The sequence below is a fragment of the Stegastes partitus genome, unplaced genomic scaffold (assembly GCF_000690725.1).
Source record: "Stegastes partitus isolate 25-593 unplaced genomic scaffold, Stegastes_partitus-1.0.2 Scaffold462, whole genome shotgun sequence".
NCBI lineage: Eukaryota > Metazoa > Chordata > Actinopteri > Pomacentridae > Stegastes > Stegastes partitus.
This window is the reverse complement of record NW_007578193.1, coordinates 43,209-58,873: the sequence shown is the minus strand read 5'-3', so window position 1 is coordinate 58,873 and position 15,665 is coordinate 43,209. Positions and strand designations below refer to the sequence as shown.

At 40.7% G+C, this 15,665-nt stretch overlaps 1 protein-coding gene across 2 annotated transcripts in view; it reads right to left on the bottom strand.

The window, feature by feature from the left end:
- The window catches only part of pde8a (phosphodiesterase 8A), a 50,147-nt gene that overhangs the window by 32,526 nt on the left and 1,956 nt on the right, over positions 1 to 15,665 (bottom strand). The window contains exon 1 of one of the 2 annotated variants that reach the window (XM_008286639.1): positions 5,103 to 5,138. The exons of the other annotated variant lie outside the window; for it this stretch is intronic. The gene's annotated coding sequence lies outside the window, so the exon portion shown is untranslated. Of the gene's footprint in view, positions 1 to 5,102; positions 5,139 to 15,665 lie in introns of those variants that run through there. 2 annotated transcript variants of the gene reach the window in all.

Below are 15,665 nucleotides of genomic sequence, written 5' to 3'. Positions count from 1 at the left end.
ACAGCCAAGGCCATGTAAAAGTAATTCATGTGACCTATTTCCAGGACCTAATTAAATACACGGCAGCAAAATAAAAATGATAATTTAATGACTGAGCTAAACCTTTTGATTGGTAAATATTAATTTGATTTGTTGAGCTGACATAATAATGTTGGTAATTGATTTAAAACTAAAGTCAAGTGGAGCTAACTTATTTAAAATGGCTTAAGAACTACATTTTTCTTCATATTTCAATGTATATCTTTAAAATTGTCCACTTAAAAACTGGTCTTAATAATTATCTTAATTAAGCACACAAGACTTACCAAGGCATTTTAAATTATGTGGAAATACTTCTTTAAAAAAAATCAACCTAAACACTTGAATTCAAGTTTTTAGTCATTAAGTAAGTGGAAATTTAAAAACCACATCCGATTGCAAAGGAAAAGCTAGTTCCCCTAATTTAATGCGGTTTGTTGGTTCATTAGAAACTGTCACAGCTCAAAAAGACCCACTGCAAGCTGTTGGAGCATGAGAACCTCACCTCAGCTACAAGCATGCAGGAGTACCATTTAGACATTATAATGAACAGTGAGCAATTTTAGATGTAGTACGGTGGTGGAAAGCGAAAATTAAAAAAAGGCATGAAAAGCTACACAATCTGAGTTGTTGGTCTTTAGACTAAATTAATCAGATGCACCATTATTTCCTCATCTTCAATCCCCTTTTGGTTCAGGGCTCAGTGTGAAGCAAATGATGATAAAGTGACAAAGTGATGATTATGTGCTAGAATTCAGAGCTCGAATGTTTTGGCAGTTTTAAGTAGTGTCTCAGCATGCATTCATGTTACTTTCCTAAATAATTAAAAGATTTTCTGATTGAGAGCCAGAAATTGTATTTATAAAACCACTACTTCTGTACGGATCGCACACATTTTCTTTCACGAAAGAGCTAAAACTCAACTCTCTAATATCACTTCCCACGTTACCGGCGCTTCCTTTCCTTCCATGTCTTCCCTTTATTTTCCTGCACACTGCTGTCCAAACACTCACCTACATGCAGAGCCTCACACATCTGCGTAACCCTGAGTTTATTATGCACACGCTTTATTTCTTTCTCAACATATTCTTTCATTTCTTGATGTGTGGCTCATGGATAGACGCATTTCTGTAAAGCACCGAGATAAAACTGAAATTATTCTAGCTTGATCTGACACAACTACACGACAGGAGAGGTGTGCAGATGAGAACAAAAGTCTAAAAAAAGAAACTTACTGTATTATGAATATGCAGTGTTGTTATCTACTATTCTATGTTGCCTTAATACTGCAGAAAAGAATAGCAAAATGAGTGAAAATATATATCTATACTGCCCCCAACCCTGAATAAAAAAAAAAAAAATCAAACATTCATCTAATTTGTTAATCTAATTGCAGTTCATCCGTTTAGAAAAATAACTGCAACCATGTGTATTCTGGCTCCCTCCACATGTCTTATCCATGGTGACCAAGCCCACAGTCAGCCAGGCAGAAGACTTTAGTTGAGTCACTGGCATCACTGAGAGAAACTAGGCCACTGTGGATCGGTTTGTCCCAGAACATCCTTGCGTTCTGTGTTTCTATCTGTTTCCCTCTCTCTCTTTCTCGTTCACTGTCTGTCTGGCAGTATGCACTACAGAGGAAAGACCAGCCCCCTGGAATAAAGACTACAACGTCCTGCAAAGAACATGCTCTATAAGAAATGCAACACTTCTCATGTGTAAGACTACATTCATCAAACATGTAGGTATTTTTTCTTGTTTGTCAGTGTGTATCGGATGCAGTGTCATGAGATGAACAACATGTCTCCCTCCATTAACTATGACAATTGTTCAGCTATGCAAACCAGAATAACCTCCTAATGTAAATGAACTCCTTTATATGACATCTATTTTCACTTTACTTCTTTAATTTTGATAATTTTTCCTTTCGACAAGCCTGGATGTACTAACATGGCATCCTCTCTGGCCCCTCTTGGTTTATGAGGTCCCAATCGCCACAGTCGAGGGCTTTGACAGAGTCTGAATGAAAAATTCAGAGTGACCTCTGCTATGGAGGCACTGCAATACCAGGAGTGGTACGACTCAGAAGTCTCTCAGGCTGGTTTCAAGGTCAGGATAGGATAGAAGTGGAGGGCAGCAGAGGCAGTGGATGCCATCGAGTCATGGCTAAAGCATAGGGTGCTGATGAATGTAGTGTTTTGTGGAAGGGTACTACACTTTTGCAGGGCACGGTGAAAGCATCAGTTGAGGGAGAGATGGGAGCAAGAGTTAGAGAGCAAAGTCCATCCATCCATTATCTATACACCGCTTAATCCTCACTAGGGTCGCGGGGGGGCTGGAGTCTATCCCAGCTGACTTGGAGAGAAGGCAGGGGACACCCTGGACAGGTCACCAGTCTATCACAGCGCTACACTTAGAGACAGACAACCATGTATGCTCGCATTCATACCTACGGACAATTTAGAATCGAGAGCAAAGTCTTGTGGTTTAAATTTGTTAATCCAGGTTGTCTATGATGTTCTACCAAGCCCGTTGAAGTTGTTCTACTGGTGGAAGGAGGAGAAACCAACTTGCTTACTGTGCCTGAAGAGAGGAACCCTGGAGAACTTTTAAGTCCTGTAGACTATAGGAAATACCAAACGCAGTAAGAATCACCAATGCAAGCGCTTGCGCCAAATGAAGAAGCCTTTCTCCTTAATCACAGCTGGGGAAAAGCTAACATTAGCTGCCAGGACCATTTCTTTTCACCCAATAACAGTGGAACAAGACTGGGATCTGATGGTATGTGTCCACAGCATCCGTCCCTTCAACACTTCCCATTTATTGTTGTGTGAGTAGGGGGAGAGATTCTGGCAGTGTTGCACTGTGTCAAGAGACAGGGAATCATGTTGCCTTGTTAGTACAAAGTTGAGGTCTCTGCTACTTTTTGCAAATAAGGATGGTTGAGCATGATCGGACGCATCTGAAAAACTTCCAAAAATATTTTTAAACTAACCTTTATCGATCCAAAATGAAGACAGCTGTAACAACTGCATAGCTTATTTCTCATCTTAAATGTTTTCAGAAACACATTTCGCTGAACTGCTTTTGCAATAAAAGAGAAAATTTCCAAACCAGCCGCAGTGTTGATCCAGTTTGAAATCCAAGTGCAGACAGCTTCCTTGTGAAGCGTCATCCAATCAGGTGCAATCAGGCATCCAATGTCTCGCATCACAAAATGCACCTGTGGACGTGTACCACAGAAGTCAACCTGGGAGAGTGACTGAAGTTCTCAGAAACTGCTGCTACAACAACTTTAATGCAACACATAGTGCTGATCTCAAAAGGCTCCAAGCAGATGAACATCTTTAAACTTCCTTGGGAAGAACGCACTGAGGAGGCCAACAAGAACAAAGGGGCAAAGTATGAGAAGCTAGGGGAAGAATACTGAAGCAAAGGGTGGCAAACCGAACTTATTGAAGTGGGATGCAGAGGGTGTGCACGCCTGTTCTTCTTCGGGATCATCCACCTGCTGGGCATCACAGAGGCCAAAAGGCAAAGGGCTATCAATGTGGCCATTGAGGCAGCGGAAGTTGCCTTAATGTGGCTATGGATCAGAAGAAAAGAGCTGCACATGGAGGAGCTGCCTGAATACAAGCCATGGTTTGATCAGCTCAGATGGGGTCACCTGAGTGAAGGTGTCTAAAAAGAACACACCGCCAGGCAGAAGTTATTTCTAGATACAATACACAATTGCCACTTCTCGCTTACTCGCATATTACTTTTGAATGGCATGCAGCTTTAGCTAACTGCTGCGACTAATAATTAATAATCATTAATCATGAAATGACTCATGTTGGAGTCTTCAGACAACCTCCCGTGGAGGACAATAGTCCAAACCCCAAAGAAAATCAATATGCAACAAGCTAAAAAGGCAAATCCTCCCACTCAGAGAAACATAACTGTTCAACAACTGTATTTAGAAATGAGATTTCAATGAAATTATTAAACTATTTTTCAGCCAATAATTGGTGTAACTCTTTTAGATCTCTTTTTGCCAAATAATGTATGCACCGTTACACATTTAGTTAGTTTGTACAACTGAAATTACAAAAAGCTTCACATAAATTATAGTCAGGTCCTGATAATTTGGACGGTGATAAACAGACCTGTAACAGGAATTAAAGATAAATTCAATTGCAATGGATTATTATTTTTAGCAATTAAACTAATCATCTGTCATAAAGTTACCATCACAAACTCCGTGAGCTTAAGGCAACATCATCAACAGTTTGAAACCCAAAGATGTACAAGAAGTAGCAAATTCTCCATTCAGAGAACAAACTGAGGTCCTTTGGTGTCATCTTCCAATAACAAGAGCCTGCAGTCAAGCTAACAAGACAATCACGTCCCTTTGATATGCAAAATTCAGAAGACATCTCCGCCAAGCCTCTAAAGATTGCAGCCACACCCTTCGTATCACGTCACAAGCTTGACAGGCGTCATGCCTCCTTATAAATCAAAACATCACCACATCTGTCACACTACCAACCAGTGGCAACATGGCCTGCAGTATGAGAGACCAACAAAATTGTCATATTTCATTTTAAATTTATTATTTTGTTCCTTGTTTCTTGTCTCTGTCATCTTATGAAAATCTGAGCAATTTGAGTAATACACAGGGCAACTGAAAATCCATTTTGTACCTGATGTGTAGAGTTACAAGAAGCCACGAACTTAATCCTAAGTAACAGCAAGTGAAGGTAAGATAATCGCAATGGTAGCAGCTCTGTAGACACAATAACAATGAAATGAATAGAATTCTAATGTGTTAATGAATTGTAAAATGACGCATACAGTGCTACTTGCTCTCTTTGTATTGCAGCACTGTACGCTACTTCTTCTACGCGCTGTCCCAAATCCAGCAATTTCTAATCACACACACATACACATTCATTGTTTTTCGAGCAGTGCTTTCAGAGTACGCCCTGACCTTTATTCTGTCTGCAGTGACATCTCTCCTACCTCACCAGATAGTGCGGAAACTCAAGCATACGGGAATGCACACACACACACACACAGAGGGAAGACACCGAGTAACTCACAGGAGACTGAACTTGTCCTGGAATTCAGTCCCAAATGCCCTTGAATGACGTCCATGGTTTAAAAATACAGAGTTTGCAGAAAATGGATAGGTTACTTCATCCTTGGTGACCTGTCCCTGTTTCTCGCCGGTGTTCCACACATTGCGAGCATCGCCTCACGTATCACAGAACCCATCAGATTATGTGAGCTGCTGCCGGTCCGCTGCAATCTCCGGCTTTTACAGTTTGACACAGAAAAATGAGAAGTGGATATTTAATACATGCGAGTCCGTACAAATATTTCTGTACACAAGAACACTCAAAAGAGCTGACGACAGCACACCTTGTCCTTCTTCCACAGAAAGACAATCTGCAAGCGCTTGAACATTTTTGACCAAGATTAAACCCTCAGCTCATGACTCGCATCGGTCTTGCAACATACACTGTGTACATCGTGGCACAAGAGTGTATGTGATCTATGTGTCACTGTGCCAAGGAGAGTAACTGAGGCCTGGCAGAGGAGCAGCTCCTGCCGTCAGGCCAAGTGACGAGGAGAAGGCGCAGAGATGGATTCGTTAAACATGGAGATAAATACAGTACATAAGGCTGTTTGCTACATCAAGCTAACTGCCAAACTGTTAAACTGAGACTTTCAGAGATTTCAATTCAAAAGACAGATGAGGTTTTAAACATGATTACGTTGCCATATGTCCTCGACTTTTATGCATCTCCTGTGGCTGCATTTATCTAAATTTGTCTCACTCTCCCTGACTTCCCTCTTCATCTTTTCCGATTGCTTGTATGAACGCTGTGGACAGAGTGTATCCAAGCTGTCTTCTCAGTATGACCACTGATTATCTGGTTTCAAGGATGAGCCAACTTCAACTCTCAAATCCTGCTGATTAAAGGCAGAATCTACAAACTACATATACAATATAAACCAGCCAGCGTGTAAGTTTAAAGGAAAGTTGCAGGAATTTCGCAAAGTTACAAGATACATTAAAAAAAATAATGGTCTAAAGCAAAGCAGAAGGACTTTAAATTCCAAATGCACTGCATCCTACACAATGCCATCTTTGATTACAGCTTCCCTGCCACCTAAATGAATACTTCTTTCAAACTGCACACCTCCAGTTTCCTAAATGCTGGTTTTCTGTTTGAAATTTGATATCAACTTTATAAAGCTCGCTCCAAAACTACAGAGAAAACATAAAAGAATTATTTTTCAAGTGCTTTGTAGTTGAACATCATGCATAAAAAATGATGGAGTGACACTTCAGAGCAAATTATATGTAAAAGATGCTCACTGTATCCACCACTAATGGGTGTAAATTAATTAAAAACAAAAGACAGATCCATAAGAAGAAGAGCACTTTCTCCAGTGTTCACCTTCAAGGTATTTCTGTCCTTATCCAGATTACCTTGAAATCCTCATAAGACCTGGACAATCCTAAGCTATCCAGGGCTCTGGGGCAGCCCCTTACTAAAACCTCCCCTTCTTCTTCTGCCCCCAAATGCCACCTTCAACACCAGTGCTGCAGACCTGACACACTGGATTGGATTGCTTCACTTTCCCTTTTATTCACACCCACACCTCCTTATTTTTGGTAGATATAAATGCAACAGATAATATTTTGAATTACGTGTATATTTTTCTTTGCATTTCTAAACTTTAAAGCCTTTAACATTTTTCTACATCTGCCATCAGAGACATTTTCACCGTGAACTGTGTGCAGCTACTGATCAAGCATGTGTAGTAGACATTCTCCTTCCTCTCCCAGCTCAGTCCAAGTAAGGTCAAAGGCCAATAAAGCAACAGGACAAGCTAAAGGAGCTTGGGAAGTCTAAGTTGGACTCTGCCTGGTCCAGTGACACTACAGTGTACTGTAATCTTACCAGGAACCTTTCCATTGCAGTCAGCCCCTCCTCCCTCTGAGTCCGGCCAAATGCATGACAACCAGACAACCGGCGCACAAACAACAAGCTACAGAAGTAAGAGCAAGAGTTCATTAGTCTGCAGGAACTTTGTTGCCAGAGCCATACCCAACTGTACAACCTTAATTACCTCACCAGCCGGGTGGCCTAAAGAGAGGATTAGAATTAGCAATACTGCGGCCACACCACCCTCTGCTCTATCTGCAAACTCTGCGCGGCTCCGCCTCTCCACCGCAGCTTATATGTTTTTGAAAATATCAGAAGTGGTTCTCAGGACTCTTCAGATGGCTGGAGAGGGGGGGTGAGAGAGCATTAGATAATCAGCGGACTCCCCCTCCTCTTCTTCACCTGCTAAAACAGGAGCACTGATGTCACTGTTGCATGAGGGATTAGTGAGTGACACAAGCTGGGGCTTGGCACACAAACTACACTTGATTTAAACACACAGACACTGAATGAAAAAGACTGCGTGCCAATACACACATTAATGCAAGTTTGTGTACACACATGGACGTACAGCCCAGAGAAAAAGCAAAAAATCCTAATGCTTATTAAGATAACTGATAATGGACAGAAACAGAAGCAAATACAGTAACCAAAATATATATACAGTATATACAGGTTAGAACAGGCTGACTGGACTTTCCTGTTTGAACAAGTCTAATTTTGCCATTTATTTACATCATAAATAAGGTTTCGTTTTATCACTGTAAGAATTATTAAAAGAACTTCCTCAATTCTCAGAAAGGTCCCAAAGATTTGAAGGTTGCCTAAACTGGGAAGTTATCCCTGGTTAAATCTCCTGTTAAATTCTGAGAAGGTGGCTTCTGGAAAGTCGCAATTTAACCTACATAAATTCAGACAGAAGAAAAACATTTTTAGTGCCATAACGTGAAATCAGTGGCATTAGAATTTCAGCATGACGTATTTCAGTAGCGATTACGTTTCACAATGAGTTACTCAGTTGCTTGTAACATTCCAATCCTTATAGCCTCTTTCTGCTTTTAAACCCTTTAAATTAGGAGTTTTCTTTAAGAAATGTTTTTAACAAAAGGAGGGCAAATTTCTCTGCAAATTATTATTATTAATGTAGTTTTATCTGTTTTGATATATCAACAATGACTGCATCCATTTTGTAATCATTCTACAATGCATTCTGTATCAGATCTATCTCAGTCTACCCGACACTGCTGGCAAATTTACATACAAACTGCATGATCTCTTACCAAACTTTTAATTAAACACTGAGGAAGACAACACAAGCATTGTGGGCTGACATGTTTTTGAGGGATTACTTTCTGGCAAAGGCTTCCAATTTTCCCGTAAGTCTCAGATGATTGACAGTAAGTAAATAATGATGAGATGTTGCGGCAGTGATAAGCAAACACTCTAAACAGAAACACGAAACCTCAGATAAAACCAAGAAATTATTGTGTGTGAATGCTTCTGGTAAATGTAGGAAAAGGGGACTGCAGATCTTCAACTATGCTGGCTATGTGAAGATATTAGCAGCAATAAGTTGTGAGAAAAACAAAATTAATATATTATTTGTGTGTTATGTATACTGCAGAATAATATTTCATGTAGCCACAAGCAGCTGCTCTGGTTGTACTGCACACAGTTAAAAACAGACGACCTGTGAGGAATGTAATCCAGCAGGTGTATCAGGTACAATAAATGACACAGGTGCTTCAGACATGCAGGAATGTTTTATCTATTGATGCACATTAAGTAGATACTTCTAAGTGTGCTTCATTGTTTCTCACGTGCGTGTCAACGGACTTTGTAATCCAAGTTTCCAAACTGGAAACTAAATGGTCTGGTGCCATCTCAACCTGAATCAACTTCATTAATTCAAAGCCAGAAAATCTGGAGCATGAAAACCATCCTCAGCTGTCAGGCCAAAGATACTTTCCTTGACATACGAGATTAGATCAACTTGATAAGAATCGACATGTAAAAATATCAAAGCAACCTTATCAAAATATTTTACATTTTAATAAATCAAAAAGACCAAATGTTACAGGCCAAGTTAGACTTGAATTTCTGCAGGGAATCTTTGATGATGATTGAGCTAAGCAATGCAGACTGGCTTGCTTCCCGTTTCTGCAACTTAGCTGCACATTTAATTTGCATGTCTCGATCAAATGATTTGGACTGGCACAGTTCTGTTACAGTCAGTGATATTTTGCATATGGTTAAGTCTGATGTTTACTGGGGCAAAGGTCAATTTTGCCAAAAGCGACAAGAACAAAAGGTGACAGAGAGGAAGAACTAATTTGAGCTTCCTTGCTATTAAATTAAAAGTCAAAATTTAGTTGAGCTTTGCACTAAATCGCTGCAAAATGTGTCCTTAAAACCACACACCTTGAAACACAATGTGCACCATCTGTGCTCTGCCCCGTAAAAATTGCAAGGGATGTATCAACCGAGAGTACAGTATATCTTCAGAGCAAAAGACAGGACGCACTCCAGAGAGTTTTGCGTCATAGCTATGTCCATTAAAACAAAAGGAGGAGACGAGCACTGCTGGCTTAATGCGGCGTTCAGCAGGTGAATGGGTGTATCGCGTGTTTACTACAGCCAATAAGCTGCGGGCCTGTTCACTTAAATCCACTGAGGCTCTTGTCTGCTCAGCACTTCTTTAGTGAAGAAAGGCAGTAAAATGAAGTCAAAGCCTCGGGAGCATTTTGATTTGAAAATAGTTTTAGATCAGCTGCCAAATTTTGCAGTCAAATACCCATCAGGTTTATAAATTTAATACCAATTTTTAATGCTTTGTATATCTTGCCCCAGAAAGAGTCTTTCAGCTACTGCACCACATACAACCTTCCCTCAGTTTATTCTGGCTGCAAGGACAGTGGTGTGATGGAGCGTGAAAATGTCCAAAGTACTCCAGTAACCAGATGCCGTTAACATGGCTGTTAGCATTGTTAACACGGTGTGTTGTGCACGGTTACAGCGGTCCACAATCGCCACATAAGGCCCCCTTCCAAGGGAGATTTAAAAACCCGCCTGTGGATACTGACACTGTGACACTATGTAAGATAGATGACTCTCAGATGAACTCTTACTTTGGAGGAACAATGATAGTGTGTTCAGTACATGGTGTACTTTTCAAAACCACTCATAAGTGCGGGTTTAAGGCCTCAAGAGATCTTCCTATGGAGGGTATGCACATGACATTACTGTAGTATCTGAAAGATGCATTCACATGAACAAAAAATAGAAATATGGTTGAAACACTAAACAGTTGTGATGCTACCAAGTGAGCAAATAAACTCAGACAGCCAAAGGCTAAAGAGAAGACAAGGAAATCGATTACAGCAAGTCAGGAGGACAATTGGAAGGTTGGCAACGAAACTTGTGTATATATGTATATGAAAAATCAAAGTAAAATCATGTGTTTCTTATACTGATGCAATCTTCAAAATTTTGGTAAGTTCCTGTTTTTTTCACAGAGGGAAGCTACAGCAAGCAGATCTTTACCAGGGCTATTCACTGTTGGCTAATATGTTGGTAATTTTCTCAATTTCCCGATTAGTTGTTTGGTCTACAAAATGGTGAAAAATGCCAAAGCCTAAAATGACATCTTCATATGTCTTGTTTTGTAACAATTGAAAGACATTCAGTCACTTAGGGAGTTAAAAAAAAGAAAAAAAGAAGAAGTGTACAATTAAGAAGCTGCAATAAGAGAATTTGAACTTTTTTCTTTAAAGAAAAAATCAAACCAATTTACTGATTATCAAAATAGTTGATGAATGATTTAATAGTTGACAGCTAATTGATTAAACAGTTAATTGTTGCAGCTCTACTCTTTACTGTAGCTTAACATTAAGACTGGAAACAGGAAAACAACTATTCTGGCTCTTTCTGAAGGTAACAAAATCCACGCTTACTAATTAACACGTTGCATCTTCTGATCAATCTACACAAAAAACAGACATAAAATGGATTTCAAGAATCCAAGATTTCCCTGCACCAAACCAAAGAGTAGTCCAGGATCATCAACCACGGGATCACATTTAGAGCTGTTAGTAAAAAATTAAGAAAATGATGTACAATGGGTTAATTCATGACCTGAAAGAGTTTTGGAAGGTGTTCCCAAAGTGTTAAACTAGTCCTTTAATTGCCTTTTGACTGTTTCCTATATGACAATTTGGCACATCTTTCAAGAGTGTCACCACAAAGTACACCTTTTATAAACACAACTAAAAGATACAAATACTCTTCCATGTGCTCCACTAATGTTTCAAATGAATTCTGCCAAGAAAGGGTTAAATCAGCACCCAAAGTCTAAATATTTTCATCTTAAAATTTTATATCTTTATCCATATTTTAACCAATTCTTAACTAAGTTCTATGAACATTGCGTTTTGTGTTTCATATTTGTTTCAGTTTTACTGCTGCACAACTAATTGACTGATTGATGGATCAGTGCCCTATATTCCCGGTGACAGTAACGATGGCCGACACTGCAGCAGTCAACAGACAAAAGAAAATTCAAAAGAACAGCTCATCTAGCAGGCCTTTAAAACACGACTGCTTTCTGTGTCTGTTTCCACACTCTATCTCTGAGTGGCACTTTCCAGCCCTGAAAGTCTGGATGCACGGCGCAGGAGGCTCCACGTTCGAAAACATACATCAGTGGCAGGACGCCATGACCCCTGCAGATGCTCACAGCCCAAAAAATTAGGAGAGGCACATTCGAGGAGGAGCTTAAAAAGCCACCAGTGGACCTGGGCCTACTCACGTCTACATTCCTGTGAGCTTCTGAAACAGAACAGAGAGCACTGCTGCAAAGTACACACTTGTAGCGCCTTGTTTTGAAAGAATACCATTTCAGTAATCTCATGAAACTATCACATGCTGGCCTTATGATACTAAATTCTTAACCTGGAGGGAGAGCAGGACAAGCTTTGAATGTGGCTTTATTGGTTAAGACTATTTCAAAAACAATGGGAGGTTCTGTTTCACAAGTACATGCACCCAATTGACACCCCACAAGTGAGCGAGCTCTTGGAGATGAAGAGACCCACTGTGTCTGCACTCAAGGTGACAAAGGGACTTATCATATTGTCCTAATTTGATATCTACAGAGAATTCCCTGCGTCTGCAGTGGCAGACTTCTGTGCCACTACATCAAGCATTGGAGCCACTTAATGCAGGAGAACAGACTGGTTCTAAGAAATTAAATGTATGAATACCGTTGTAAAACATTTGACCCTGAACTTCTGGGCATCTCATTCTACATACAAACAAGGACGATAAGCTCTCGAGCTGCTTATACATCAATCAGCGGGCTGTGGTTGCTCCCTGGGCCCCATCTTGCTTCCTCTCAACTACTTCTGCTCATGTGCTAGTGGAGATAAATGACACGGCAAAAAAAACCCCAACTCCTTACTGCCCCTGCAGACACTCCAGACAGACAGGAAGGGAAACACAGGGACACAGCAGCTGACATTTTGTTTGAAAAGTTTCTTCTCATGTCAGAGAATTAAAACTAGGGCAAATCCTGAAATTACTAGAAATACGCATGTGCACTTTCTTGCCAAAATACCAGTTTTACATTTTTCTCTTCGATATGAAATTACAGTCAGCAGCTAGTTAGCTTCTCTTAGTATAAAGACTGGAGGGAAACTGCTAGTCTGACTCTGTCCAAAGGTTAAAGAAAAATTAAAAAACCCACCTGCCAGCACATCTACGGCTAACAAATTAACAATTTCTTTTTGTTTGTTTAAACCATGCCTTATAGGACCAGAACTTTGCCCCAGGGGGACTCAGACGGCTAACTATGGAAGCGTGCCAGAGGGTTAGTGCCATGCTCGGAGCTATAAAAGTCCACTGTACATAAACACATGACATCTTTGATAGACGCAGATAAGCACAGTCCATCAGTTTGAGCTGTAAAGACAACAGAAATCAACTCGCGCTTCTGTGGGTGCCCAGAGGGAGGCTGCTCCTATTGCGTATTAAATCATGATTGTGATCGATCAGATGGAAATAAATGCCTTAGCGGCTTCATGCGAGGACAAAAAGAACACAGAAGAAGAGCAACAGAAAAGTTTGATAGCCAAATGAAAAAGAGAGAGAAGGAAAAAGAGCCAATATCAGTCTCCGTCCTCTCAGCCAGCAGAAAAAGCACAGTGGATTAATTCATCACCATGCTAAGCCTTTGCCCTCCTCTGGAATAAATTACCCAATGACTCTCAACTTAGACTAAACACACACACACACACACACACTGCTGGCCAGAGAGCACACACAGAAACAGAGGGAGAGAAAACTGACAAATGCACAGAGGCTGCCCAGGTCAGGTCAGCAGTGTATCATATCTTTACAACATACTCTTTAAAAGTAAGATGCATCATATGAGGTGCAACAGTTTGCAAGCTGGTAGAAAAAGCTGACAGACCCCCCACCCACCCCCATGTGCCTTCTATGGATGGGGTTGGGGGGGAGGTCTGAGGTGTAGCCAAGTGATTCCACCAGTCATGTTGGGCTGGAATCAGGCAGCGAAGCGAGATGACATTACTCTCTGGACACTTGTGAGCTTAGCACCTTTTATCAACCCGTTTCCATACAAAGTAACGGTAAAGCCGAGCCCACGTTTTGCTGTGCAGAGGAGGCGGAGGTGGTGGAGGGGAGGGGGCAAAGCTACTTGATTTCCTTGAGTGGGGGCAATCAGACTGGAAAAGTCAAGGCCAGATAAATGGTGTTGTGTTTGGCTGAGGTCTTTTTTTTTTTTTTTCTCTCTCTCTCTGTCTATTTGGCCCCACACACACACACACACACACACACACACATATATATACACAAAGCCCACTATCACAGGACCTTGTACTTAAACCTTATCATCGCCAGAGCAGCCCAGATGGTAACGTACCCTTGACAAAGACTCACATCGCACTCCCAAACTTTCTATTGAATCTTTTCTCACACTGTAGACGCCTGCACATGTTCTCTCCCGGCCGCTCTGTCTCCGAGTGTACAAAAAAAAAAAAGAAGTAAGCAAAGATACAGCACAGTTTTAACATTTGCCTGGAGTTTTGTAATACCCCAAACTTTGCCGTAGCCGCTGCCAGCTGTGTGTGTAGATGTGGATGATTAATACGATCCTTTAGGGGATGAATGTGTGTGTGATCGCCTCAGAATTGCAGTGATTCAAACCAGGACATGCAAACAGAGACGATAAACAAAATAAGATGCACAAAACTCTTAAAATACTGTCAATCTAATATGCTTTCTATGGAGGCTGTAATTAATGAATGCCTTCATTATTGATTAATCTACCAATTAATAATTTCCTCATTGGCCACAACTTTTCACAATTGGCTCTATTTCTCCTGTTTTTAACTTGCTTTCTAAATTCAAAACTTTACAGTCACATCAGACAAAGAAGAAACAGCAAATCCTCACATTGAAGAAGCTGTGTGTTTTAACTAATTCATTTTCTGTCGTCCAAACAACCGTCTCATCAACTAATCGTGTCAGATCTACTTTCTACTGTCATCTTGTGCAGTTTTCTCCTCCTCAAGTTTCCGTTCGTGACATGTTCTGAATGACATGCAAAGAAATTGGTACTTCTTCAATGACAGTGTCTTGCAAAAAGGGGCCTTATTTAATCTAGCAGGTGCACAATTCCACAACAATCAATGGCTGTTATCGATCACTTTTAGAAGAAGAAATCAAAAGAGCGTGAGAGCGTGTTGCTGGGCCTTGAATGCATCGTGGAGGAGCTGACGTTCATGTGATTTTTAGTTACGCTTTTTCTATACATTATGGTGAAATCTAAAAACCGCCCGAGGAAAGCGCAGATGATGTAAAAAGATGACACCTCACAGAGCAGAGATTAACCATTTCCAGCTGAGGAAGATTTGTATAGCCTGCCATTAGTCTAACTCAATCAGGGGACTAATTTAATCAAAGGCACAGTGGGCGTCTTGACGTGGGGGCATCTGTCACACTGACTTCTCACTGCATCCCGCGGTGACATTTGGCCACGAAATTCAGCTTGACAGAGGCCCTCAAATAGCCTGCGGTCTGTCAGACGAACGCACATAAACACACATATACACTCGCACACTGCTAAATTCACAAGATCACACTTTTTTCTCCCCCCCCCCCCCTTAACGGACGTTTTGTGTTTGCAGACGCCTGCAGTTGTGCATCCAAACATCACAAGCTTCCTTCTGACTTTTATCACCAGTGTGACTCTCCTGCATCACTATTCTTCGATTAGAGACAGAAAGGCTGCTCTCAACTCTTAATTACTGAGCTTTTTTTACCAACAGGATGCCACCTTTTGCCATTAAAACCAGGGCCTTCACTTTTCACTTTGCAGGGAGGAGTCACATTTTTCTCACCTTCAAACACATATCTGCGTTTTAATCTGAACTTAGGTGTAACCTCTTGTGCAATAAAAGCCAGATGAAAACAGCATCACCTTGATTAGAAACACCTATTTAGTGCTTACACAGAAGCAGGCGCAGCCCATTTTACTATATTTAGCGTAATTATTCGTGGGCCAGTACACAAATGGGATTGTTATTTTTTTGCAACACACTCATGATCAACTTTTTTTTTTTGCTATTATGGAACAAAATCCTCCTCTCCTACTTTCACTAAATGCTCTTACAGTTGAAAAAT